Genomic DNA, 12,155 nt, shown 5'->3' with positions numbered 1-12,155 from the left:
CTCAGATAATATTTTAGTTATGCCAATAAAGTGAAGGGTACCCAGAAACCCATGAAACTGCCAGCAGTTGTTAGTGTACGGCTATTACCAAGGCAGAAATGAGGGCAGAGCAGTGATAAATGTGCACATCTCTCCCTCCATCAGCTGAGGAATGACCTGGACACACTTTACATCTGAGCACCAAGTGGGCCAACATTTTTCACAGCAGCACTTAATAGTGGACATTAACTTAGCCCTCTCCAAAAGAGCTGACCTAGAGGCTACCCTCTGCAGTTCTCCAAACTGTAATCACTTCTGCAGTCTGTAATTTTATCAAATCGCATGCACCTTTTCCAGCCACTTATTGGCCAATTAAGTCAAGTTCTCACTGAGGGGGTCCAGCTGGCTTCAAGTTATCTTAGATGAATTGATTGAAGACATTCTGCAATCTATGAACCCAGTTTAATGATCTAGGTGATAATACTTGTAATTCTTCTCAGTCAAGGGAATTTGCTGCAGCTGTTGTCTGCAAATCCGTGTTCTGATACAGTGAAGTACCAGAAGAGCGTTAATCCGCCCTCAGAGTTTTATAGCCATGGCTGCATTGTGAAATGGGAAATTTAACATTCACACAGCATTGCCAAGCAGAGACAATTTTTTTGTTGATGTGGTTTTTATTTTATTCTATTGTGAGTGTTAAAGAGGTTACATGGAAGAATACATTATTGATAATACTTAGAACTGCAGACTGTACAGCAGTATAAAACAGCCTACTAAAGTATTGCATAAAATATTTGAGCTGGAAAACCAGGTTTGCCTCAGAGCATGAACATGTAATTTTTAAAATTTGGAAGTGGATCAGATCTCCAGAAATAAAGACACTGGGCCAGATCAGCTCCCTAAGACATTCTGGCTATCTGGAGTCAGTTTTGCTATTCCTGAGTTACCTTGGTGTAAATGAAAAATAATCTGTCTCTCTTTTTAAAAAATCTCAAATGTTTTATAGAAGACAGAAATAGAGAGAAGGGAACAGGTTCTGTTTTCAGCTATGCCAGTGTACATCAGGAATAGCATCATGCTCACATGGTGTAAACTGGTGAAGAATCTGCCTCTGAGACTCAAATCCTTCCCCTCCCCAGATTCAGAGCCCTTGAAGTGCTAATGAAGGAGTGCCTTGACACAGGCCTGAAGTGTATCTCCGAGACCTGCAGTCGCCTGCACGAGGACCTGTGAAAACAAAGAAATAATCATATTTGCTTGCTTCAGTGGCATGTGCCTCTTTTCTGAGCCCCAGGAATGTTAATCCCCTCCTTATGAAACAAATAATGTAACTAACGCTAGGGAATATTTTTCATGTTGAAAATTCAAAATACTTAGTAATGAAATATCCTATAGCGCATCTGTGAAGTTTCTGTTTGTGAAGGGAATGGCTGGGGTTTGATTTCCTTGTAAAAGAGGCAGCTGCAGTATTAATTTATGCTGTGCTGCAGACACCCATTCGCTTCTCAGTCACAGGGACTTCCCCTCCCGCACGGTGTGATTGAGCCCAGCTCTGCTGATGCCTGCCTTGCTGAGAGATTCTACTGCTTTTGATGAGATTTTTTTTCTTTCTTTTTAAAGTGTAAGATGCTGGGAAAAATAACTTTTTTATGAGATACAAAGAATTGTGTGGTTTTTCCAGCCCCATCCAGCTCTCCCCATGCCTATGCCTGCCAAACCCAGTGTCGGAGACCTCCTGTCTGCCGTGGCTGGAGAGCTGGGCAGAGCGAGGAAAGTTCTTCACATCCTCAACCTGTCCTCCTGTGGGGCCAAAGCCTGAGGTCATTTGGGCTTCTCATTTTTGGTGGGCTGGGATCAAGTTGTGGTGGCAATTTTTACACAATGTTTGAGCAGTGTTGTAAAGATGATATAAAATGAAGGTGTCCTCTCTCGGCAAGTTTGGATGGCAGAGCGAGGTGATGTTGTCCCAAAGAATGAAGAAAGTGAGCTGCTGCTGTGCCTGGAAAAAGCTGTGCTGCCTCTGGAAGGCTGTGAGCTCAGGGCATTTGGATGCCAATGTCAGTGCAGGTGAGCTGGACCGAAGCCCTGTGGATTCACATGGCACTGATGGGTGCCTGGGACCCCTGTCCCTTGGGAACCCCAACCCTTGGCAAGTGTCTCTGAGCAGCCCTTTGCTCATGGTCCTCTTCTCCCAAAGGTGACCATGTCTGGGATAGGAGTAGTGCCATGCTCTGGGCTGAGCTATCTGGGTACAATGCAGAGCTTTCCAGGGGACTTGGGGGATGAGTGTAACTAGGGGGGAAAGGGGTCAGGCACGCACTGCCATTAATGAAATTAGTGAGATGTAAACAGCGTGCGGGAGCAGGAAATGTCTTTGATGCTAACCATAGAAAATAACTCCAAAATTAACTGCACCAAGGGCATGCTCCTGCATGACTGGGCTGATCTGTGCAGAGCCAAGCCCGGGTGTCGCGTTGGCCATGCTTCAGCGGACGCACATTTTACTCGTCCTGCTGCTGTGGCTCCGAAGGGAGAATGGCGCTGGGGATCTCTCCCCGCAGCAGGGCTTGGATTAAAGCATATATGACTAAGGAAGCCTGGTATGGCCACAGAGAACATCTTGTTCCCCATATTTAGCCATGGGCAATGTCAAGTACTATATGTTACACGAGTGCTTTTCTCCAGTCCTGTAGGCCTTGTTCTAGAGGTTGACTGCATGAGTCGAAGGGCTTAGTTTTAAAATAACAGTCCTAAAAAAAAAAAAATCTTCAATTTATCATCTTCACCACACAGAACAGCAGCTCCCAAATTGGAGGGCTGCTTGTCCTGGGACAGAAAACAAGCAACCTGCTATTGTAGCCCTGTGGCATCTCTTGCCAGGGCCCTGCTGTGGTAGAAACCCTGGTGCAGCATTACATTTTCACTATGGATGCACTAAAAAGAGGGGTTAATTAGCATGGCTGCCTTTGATCCTCCGCTTGCAAGGGAAGAGAGGGTTTAGTCGGTAACACCAGCCAGCTTCCAAACACTTTATGGATCTTGGCAAGAGGCAGCACAGTCATAACATTTGAATATTAGCACTTTATAGCTCTGCCACACTAACAACTGCTAATTAGGCAGCTTGGGCATGGCTGAGCACTGCCTTGAACCTTGCGTAGTAATTTACACCTATGCACTGCTACAGCTTGGATGTGGAACACTTTACACCCAGTTCACATGTACCGAGATGATTAGCAGTGGCGAAACTGGATGAAAGACTGATATTGGATTCCTTTTGCATTCTCTTTTTCAGCACTTAATTTTGCTTTCCTGGAACACCCACAGGTAGAGTGTGGGAAAACCCCGGGCTGGCAGCTCATCCGCTACGGCTTCTTTGGAGAACTTGCTGTGCTAACTCCCAGGATGGAATACATTTCAGCAGAGCACAACCACTTTTAACTGCCCCAGGGAATTCATCCTCCAAATAACCTCCCATAGCTTTATCAAGATCTGGAGATGTGCTTTCTTCCCTTGCTGATAGATTTTTTTTGCTTGGCCAATAGCAGTACGGAAGCTTAAATGTTTGATGCTGTATCCTAGAGTGTTGCTTTCTCCAGTTCTCATTGTACCCTGTCTTTTGTGCACATGGACTAGCAAAACCACCAGCTGTGATTTGCAGAGGTAAATTCCATACACCTACTGTTAATATTAAAGCAATGAGGTTTTCTGTTCCTCATGCAGCCGTTTGCAATTAAAACACCATCACTCTGATAACCTTCTGCAGCTGGGTTGTCTGAGGTGTGATAAGTAAGTGGTGAGTGTTGGTGTCTTGCCCCACTGGTGTATCGGGTCTGTATTTTCTCTGTGGCTGCTGTCACCACTGAAGGTGGCCATCAGCTGAGCCGTATGTCCAGAAATCACTTACTGCTCTGATTACTCTTGGCAGCTCATTTCTAATGAGCAATGTGATTGTGGTCTCCCCAGCTACAGACCTTCTCCTGCTGAAGGCAAGTTGGTGTCTCATGGAAGAGCTTTGCTCTTCCTCATCTGCTTCCCTCTTCTGACTTGCAGGGGAATGTTGAATTTTTGGAGCACCCTTTCTCAGCTGTGTGCCAAGCTTGTTTCAGAGCTGGAGGGAGTGGTTTCCTGGGCTGTGTGTTCTGCCTGGATGTGGAGGTAATTTCTTAGGGTCGGTGGAGAATGGGAGTACCTGTGGGATCTGGATAGTGGCTGCTGCCTGGTTAGTAGCACAAAGGAAGTTAATTCATCCAAGTGAAACAAGTGCTAACTCTTTTTAAAAATACCAATTTATCTCTCTTTAAAAAGAAAGCTGTTACAGCATTAGATAGAAAAGAAGGATGATTCTGATGGGTATTTCTCTGGGAAAAGCCCAGGATGCTTACCTCATTATTTCTCGGACTACTTTAAAATCAAGTATGTCTTTCTTTTATGTTGTCCCTACTGCTGGTGAGGGAATAGATATGGATTGTATTTGAAATTATAGCTAGGAGAGATTTTTTTTTTTTTTGGCAATTTCCTAATTGTTTTTATATTTAATTACTAAGATCCTGGCCTGGGTGCTTCATTCAAGGTATGTACAAATGGACCCAGCACAAAGCAGGATTGTATTTCTGCAGGGTTTAGACTTCAGACGTCTATCATGGCCTGAGGATCTGGGCTTATTCTGATAGTCTGCATTGCAGCTCTTTAATAAAAAGGAAAGTTAGCAATGAAAGCTTGCAATCAAATAAACAACAAAAGGGTAAAACTGTATTTCACCCTCTGTAATTTGATCTGTAAGAAATGTAAATCACTCTTCCAGAAGAGAGGGATTTTCAATTAGTCCTGTTTTCTTAAACATGCAAATCCCCCAGCCATGTTTAGCAGCACAGTTTTGCCCTAACTCTGCAGAGAATTCCCAAGCAACCTTTAATAGACGGCCATGCCTTCAGGCTTGTCCACTTATGTTTTCTCTCCTGCCTGGGCACAAGATAGATTATGCATATTATTATTCATAAGTGCCACCTATTGAAGGCATAACCACAGGCACGTTTGCAAATGGTGGGCTTGCCCCAGCTGTCCCTACTCATGCGAAACATTCCTGTTCTCTGGTGACCCCGCTGTACCATCCCCTCAAAATCCCCGCTATTTTCTTGCCAGACATCCCGGTATGGGAAGTGATTTGCAAAATAACCCACTGACTTTAAAGGCAGCTAAAATTAAGGGGGAATTTTCCTCATTTTCCTCCTGCAGGGGAACTTGTAGCTGATGCTTTTGTTGCCTCTCCCTGACCCCTGTGGCTGGCTCTGCCTTGAAGGGCATGGGGAAGAAGGCTCCAGCCCAGAGTGCCAGGGATCATGGAAAGTGGGGATGCCAGTTTGCTTTAAGTATGGGTTCATTAAAGAAATGTATTTCTGTGACTGGTACAAGAAATAATAATTAGTACAGACGAAGAGAAGTATGGGAGTCTCACGTGACTGGATTGTTCTTAGGCAAGGCGTAAACATAACTGCTTTCCTGGTGGCAATTAATTTAGTTTTAAAATACATAAATCAATATATTTTACTCTGCTCTTGCATATTAGACCATTTTGCTTTGCATTTGAGTGTGCTGTTATAATGAACAGAACTTTCTCTTCTTTGACCACACAGGACACAAGTTGTTTTCAATGATATTCAAAAAATATATTTATGGTTTAGGAAGTAGGAATACCATTTAAATAATTTTTCTTTAATGCTGGTGGCTAGAAATAAGCATAGCCCTGTGTTTCTATGAAAGGTCAGTTGTGCTTCTAATTACTCTTATGTAAACTAGTTCATGTTTGAACTGCATAGCTACAGTTGATATATATATACGCTTTATTGCCAACCATGTGCATTTTTGATCATTAGAATCTGGAAAGTCTTATTATGTTTGGACAGTCTGAATGAACATGTAAATGGATGTGAACCCCTCTGGACTGATTTCCTGTCACAACATTTTTTTTTAGAATGTAACTTCATTAGCTCTGCCCTGAGATAAACCTGGGCATTGGAGCACGGCAGGAAAGGTGTGGTGGGTCAGCGATGGGAAGTACTGCTGCAGTGCTGCAGGACCTGCAGCAAAGGGATGTAAACAAGGCCTAGAAATACAGTTGCAATGTCTCCTTTAGTTGAATTTTACTGATCTCCAGATCTGCCAATAAACGCACAAGAGTCTTCTAGAGGTTGTTTTTTTGTTTGCTTGTTTGCTTGTTTTTCTCTTTTTATGTAAAGACATGATGGGAAATGTTTTTCCTGGTGGGTGGGGCTGAGCCGTGTGAGGTGCAGCTGCTTCCTCACCTTGCAAAAGGCTCTCATTTTTGACTCCCAGACAAGTGAAGAAGCCTGAGAAGCTGTTACCCAGCTGTGTGCCCAAACACAACCCCTGCAGTAAGCAACATCCACAGGAACCCCCTGGCCCAGCTTCCCCTGCCCTCCTGCACTGCCCTGGAGCCCACGAGTGCAGTGATGGCTGCAGCCCAATCTGAGTCTGCTCAGTGCATTGCTACTTTGGATGGTACCTCCCATCCAAAGAGCAGAGGCAGAATAAAAACTTTTGATGTGCTTTTTTTAACATCCATTCTTTCCCCTGGAGGATACAGGATTCTGAGCTCCATCTCTGGTCCTGAGATGAGCTTTACATTGCCTCAGGCCTGCTGCCCCACCAGCACCAGCCAGGATCCAGCCAGGAGCCCCCAAACACCATCCATGGTAGATGTGGGCTTGGAAGAGGACTCCTTGTTCCACCCCGAAGATGAGACAGGTACCTACTGGAAACCACATGGAAGGGTGTTAAAGCCTAACAGGTTTTCACACTGTACTGGGTGTGGCACAGGGTGAGAAGGTTAGCCCTGGAGGAGCAAACCCTGGGTGGTAGAAGCAATGACAACTGAAGGCATCCCTAAACTAGGGAAAAACAGAGCCATGGAGGCGGGAGGGTCTCAAGCTGGAGGTTGGATATTGCAGTGCTGGGGTATCACAGATTTTTTGGCATGTCCTCTGGGGAAGTTTTAAAATAGACACAATTAAAGGTAAAGTGTAGGGAGATGGATGCCAAAGATGCACCATATGGTTTTAATTCCCAGCTAGCTGGGAGGGGGCTCTGGAGAGGGCTTTGCTTCCTACCCTAAGCTGCCAGAAAATCCTGTAGAAAGCACGAGCACATCCATTCCTGCATGAACGTGGTGAACCCCAGAACCTGCCCAGGGTGTGTGTAGTGCTGTAGTAGGAGAGAAAGCTGCGAAGGAAATCTCAGTATCTCTGCTTGCTGCTGTGTGCTTGCATAGTGGAGCACAGGAAAAGCAAATGTTCCCATTTCAAATAGACTTGACTTGCCCCTCTCTTGTGCCTGGAAGCAGGGTTGCTCTGCCCCCCCTCTGCTCACATAGGGATGGTGAAGGCCAAACAGTGCTGCTCTGAGCGGAGGGGTTCCCATGATCCCAGGGGGGACCTTCCTCATGGGATAAAATGGATCTTACTGCTCTTTGTCCCTCACACTTTCCACCAGGGACAGGTTAAAAACTCTGGTCAGATCCCCAGAGGTGCCTGGGGAAATGGTGCTGTGCCTGCGCCTTTGCTATCTCCGCCATCAGTGGCAGGGAAGGTACGTTCAGAGGTTAACTTGAGAAAAAAAATACAATTTTTTTGTTTTTATAACCCTTCCAGGTCTCTCTCCACCCCATTGGGCCAGTCCTTACACGAGCCTTGTGCAGAAATGCCTTGGGTGACTGGATGGGCTGTGCAACATCCTCTGGGCACTTCCAGCGTGAAAGCTTCCTCTTCCTTGGCTTTGACCCTCCCACAGCTTTGCCTTCCCTCCACAGCAGTGATACATCGTCTCCTCTCAAATGTCACTGGAAAGCGTTGCTTAAGTTCCGTGCATCTCCCTTCCTCTCTCTGCGAGTATCACCCTGCACCATGACGGTGCTGGTGGCTGTGGGCAGCGCAGACGCACGGCTTTCCAAGCAGGCAGGGTGCGGGATAATGGGCTCCAGCCCTGACCCGGGAGGCTGGGGTGAGAGGAGCGCGTGTCTCTGTGCGCCCACCGGTCCCCAGCCTCTCTGCCGAGCCTGCTCACAAGGGTGCCAATTAGTGTCAGTCGCAGGGGGAGCGGGTGACGGGGACACCTGTGCGCTCCGGCCACGCGGGCCACCGCCTCGCCGCCACCACCCCGACACAGCTGTCAGATAGGGACGGCTCTGCCACCGCTGACCCGCGCCTCTTCGGAGCCGGTGATTTAAGAGGTAAAAGACAAAATGTGCCATTACCCATCCCCAGCACGGCACAGCCACTGGACGGCTCCAGAGCCCTCAGTTGCAGCGTGAGGATCTGGGTCCTAGGTTTGCCCTGGTGCTGGGAAATGCTTGGTAAAGATGTAGTGCTCTGTCCCCCTCTGTGACATTATGCTACTTTACAGTGCTGTAATTTACAGTGTATTAGAAGGCTAGTTCAGTCTTCGTCCATCTCCTACCTCCTAATGTGCAATGGTGGCTCACTGCTGTGACATCTGTCCTTGAGGATGAGAAGAGGGATAACTCTTTGCTCAGGTAAAGATAAATATTGCAGAGGATCACCTGTCATTCATGGGTGCATATCATACAGTGTGTAGTGGGCACATGCACTTGCACTGCACAAATATTTCGTTTGGAAAAAAAAAAGTCACTGTAGGTAGCATTATAGAAAATTATAGATGAAGCTGAGAATACGCTGTTAATAACCCAGGCTGTTTTGTCACCAGTCAAGTAAGGTGTCCTACAAAGAAGAAAAAGAGCACCTGGAAGTCTGTAAGTAACATACACAAGTGTCACAGGCTCTCACACCCAGGAGCACATGTTTTTGAAAGGATGTCTGTGTGTGTGTGTGTGTGTGTGTGTGTGTGTGGTTGTTTTATGTATCTGAAAAGGCTCCTTGAGACAGCTGAACACAAAGCCAGCACATGTTTGTACTAGGTTGAGATGCTGGCATTAAGATGATTATATGACTCTATTAGCAGGGCATTATGGCTCCAATTTCACTTAGCATCTCAGTTGTTCACATTAAAACATGCCCTTGGCCTGACAAGGCATTACTAAGTTGCGTTTAATAAAAATAAAATATTACATTTTAAAAAATTGAAAGCTGACAAATTTGATTTAAATGAACACTGAACTCCAGGCAAATGTGTTGCTTGAACTCTGCCTGCTGCACTGGAGCTGACAGGAAGCATTAAAGTAATACTGAGTGGTCAATATGCGATTAAATATCACATGTCAAGCTTAGCAAGAATGTTCCTTCCAAAGAAAATTATATTGTTAAAAATAAGTGACAAATTCTAAGCAGCTCCTTCAAATTCATAAAGACATGTGAAGGAATGGAAGTGTGCTTGTAATAAAGCGGGATCTCTGCAGGAGACAGAGAATATACTGTCTCTTGCACAGAGCCATATAGAGCATCTACAGGTAATCAGATAAAAATGATTGCACATGTTTGAAGCAATAAATTTCCTTTGCATTTGCCACTGAACATAAAGAGAAGAGACATGCTACATTTTCACACCATGTTTTCATCTGAAAGCTTTTGCTGTCATGCTGTTCTGTCTAAGGGGATTATTTATTTATATCGAGACTCAAGTATCTATATCTGTGGGCACATGCACAGATATATATACATATGCTAAAACAGTATTTAGGATGAAAGAATTAAAACGATCAGATTTTAAAAGCAAATAATTGTATTAGTAATAACAAATGCCCCCTCACCACTAGATGTTTGGGAACACTAATGCTTCGTGGCTATAATCTGTTATGGATTCCAGCTGGGAGAACATGCTTAAACGTGATCAACTTTCATCGTGTGTTTGCTGAAAGACATAGATGTCATTGCCCCCTTCTTGCTTCAGCAGGATCAATCCAGGATTACCAGAGTGCAATAAGGGCAGTGTCCAGCAGTCTATTTAGATTAGACAAAGCAATAAAATATAGGGATCTATAGCCTCAGACAAATGACTTGATACACCTAGGTCAAGAGGTTACCAAAGCCAGGTGAGATCTGAGACTTATTTGTCACTGCCTGAGCTCAAATTAAGTTTTAAATATTGTCAGAAATGAAAAACTGCTACCAGATGGTGCCAAGTTAATTCATCTCACTGTACTCAAAAACTGTCTTTCAGCTCCATCCTGGTGCCTGCTATCCTGCACTAGAGGGTGCCTGTCAGGGAGCCTCCTTTAGCAGAGAGCCAAGGGCCCTGGTTTGCCTCTGCTTCCTGCACACAAGCTGGATGTGTCATTTCTGTGTCATGTGGCTATACGAGATCTTTGCCATGCATTTGGACCTGAGACGTGGACCTTCTTGCAAAGGGGTGTCCTGCAGAAAAGAGGTTGGATGGTGAGATTTGAGGCGTTGTTAGCTCTTAACTGAGAAATCTGTGTTCTACCTATCTAGTCTGGGGAATGGTATTTGTTGGGCTGTAGAAAGAGGCATTTGGGGATGAAGGCTGTGAACATGGCATGTTGGTGCAAATGGCTAAGAAGCTCTTCCATACAGGCACAGAGCTGGCATAACCATCCAGCTTTTTTCCTCTGTGCCTGTGTCCCTTCCAGGGCTGTAAGGAACGTGCCACCCTGCCTGTCGTCATCGTCCCACGGGCAAAGGTAGGGAAATGTTTTAGTTTACAGTGTTCAAGAGAACACAAAATGACATCCGTCATTTTTTTGCTTTTCCTCTCTCCCTCACCCATCTGCGCTTCTTCCTGAGCCCTGCCTTCAGCTCTGGCTTCAGGCACAGCATTTGAGCCCTCTAGCAGCAGAGTCTTCTGAGGCAGGAGAGTGAGGGTGTCCCTGGATCAGGGTTTCCTCCTCTCTGATGCACGTTTTTGCTGGCTGCCTCCTTTCTCCCTGCCAGCCGAGTTACAGCCCCTGGCCCTGTGAGGTTTTGAGGCCCTTGCAAGCTAAAGTCTGGTGGGGAGAAGAGAAGCAGCAACAAGCAGCACGAGTCTTTATGCCAAACCTGTCCTCAGCAAACCTGGCCTCCTGGTGCTAGGGTGTCTGAAAACTGCTTTCTGTGGCCACCACAAGCTGCTTTGAGGGTTGAGGGACCCGGCAGAGAGTTGGACCTGAGTAAAGGCATTGCGTGTTTTGAGTGATCACTTGCCACCAAGCCACAGAACCTTAGATTCCCTCAACCCCAGTAGCCCTGTGTCTCCAATTCTGTCTTTTTTCTTGTTGTATGAGTAGGAGATAGTGCAGGACTTCTCTGAAGTCCGTCATAGCTAGATGGATCCTTTCTAAGTGCAGAGGCATAGCTTTGTATGTGCAGAGTGATAGCATTGTATGCAGTAGGTAGTGATAAAACCAGGAGAGTGGAGTGAGAGGTGATCACTGCTCAGCTGCGCCTCTTTCAAGGGGTGGTCTGAGAAGGAAACAAGTTATTGTGTGCTACAGCAATAGCCAGGGCATTGCTATCTGTACACAGGAAGAAATCAAAGCCTGAGGATGGTTAATTTTCTAACAGGCAGGTGAAATGCTGCCTTTTGGACTGGCTTATTTTTGTGCTAGCACTGGGAATATTTTTTTCACTGAAGTAGGAGAATACAGTGTGTTTTTTCTACCTTGGGCTACTGAAATAAGGTTAGAGCTTGCCACATAAACATCATGGTTTTATTATCTCCATGCCTCCTTAGCACATGGAAAACATACTGTTCTCACTTCCAGCATCTGGTTACCTGCAGGGGGCAGCTGAAGGTGAGAAGGGGTCTCCGGGCTGCCCAAATGTGGGGAGCAGACCGGAGTAGCAGTGAGGGCCTCAGTGCTGCCTGGCTGTCCAGGCTGAGATGTTTGGCTGTATGTCCTCCTGCCTTCACACCTCTGCTGAAGAAAAGAAAGATGTTTGTCATCAAGACAAGTGCTGCTCCAGGCAGGGAGTGAGAGTGTGTCCATTTGGGATGCAGATGAGATAGTTCCCAGCAATCAGAAGGATGAGGTAAAGTGGGACACACTAGCAACAAGCAAATTATCAAGCCTGTAAGCAGAAAGATTGCAAATGTCTCCTGGTTTCTTAACTTATTATTTTTGGCAGGGTTGCATATGTTCTCTGTGCTCATTCCATGAATCCAGCTGATTATTATTCCAATCACCAGAGGAAGAGAGAGTCACATTAATTTGTAGTAATTAATAGCACTGATGCATTTGACAGCGCATGTTA

The sequence above is a fragment of the Heliangelus exortis genome, chromosome 8, assembly GCF_036169615.1.
Source record: "Heliangelus exortis chromosome 8, bHelExo1.hap1, whole genome shotgun sequence".
NCBI classification, from domain to species: Eukaryota; Metazoa; Chordata; class Aves; order Apodiformes; family Trochilidae; genus Heliangelus; species Heliangelus exortis.
The sequence above is the reverse complement of the archived record's forward strand: the minus strand, read 5'-3'. Positions refer to the sequence as shown.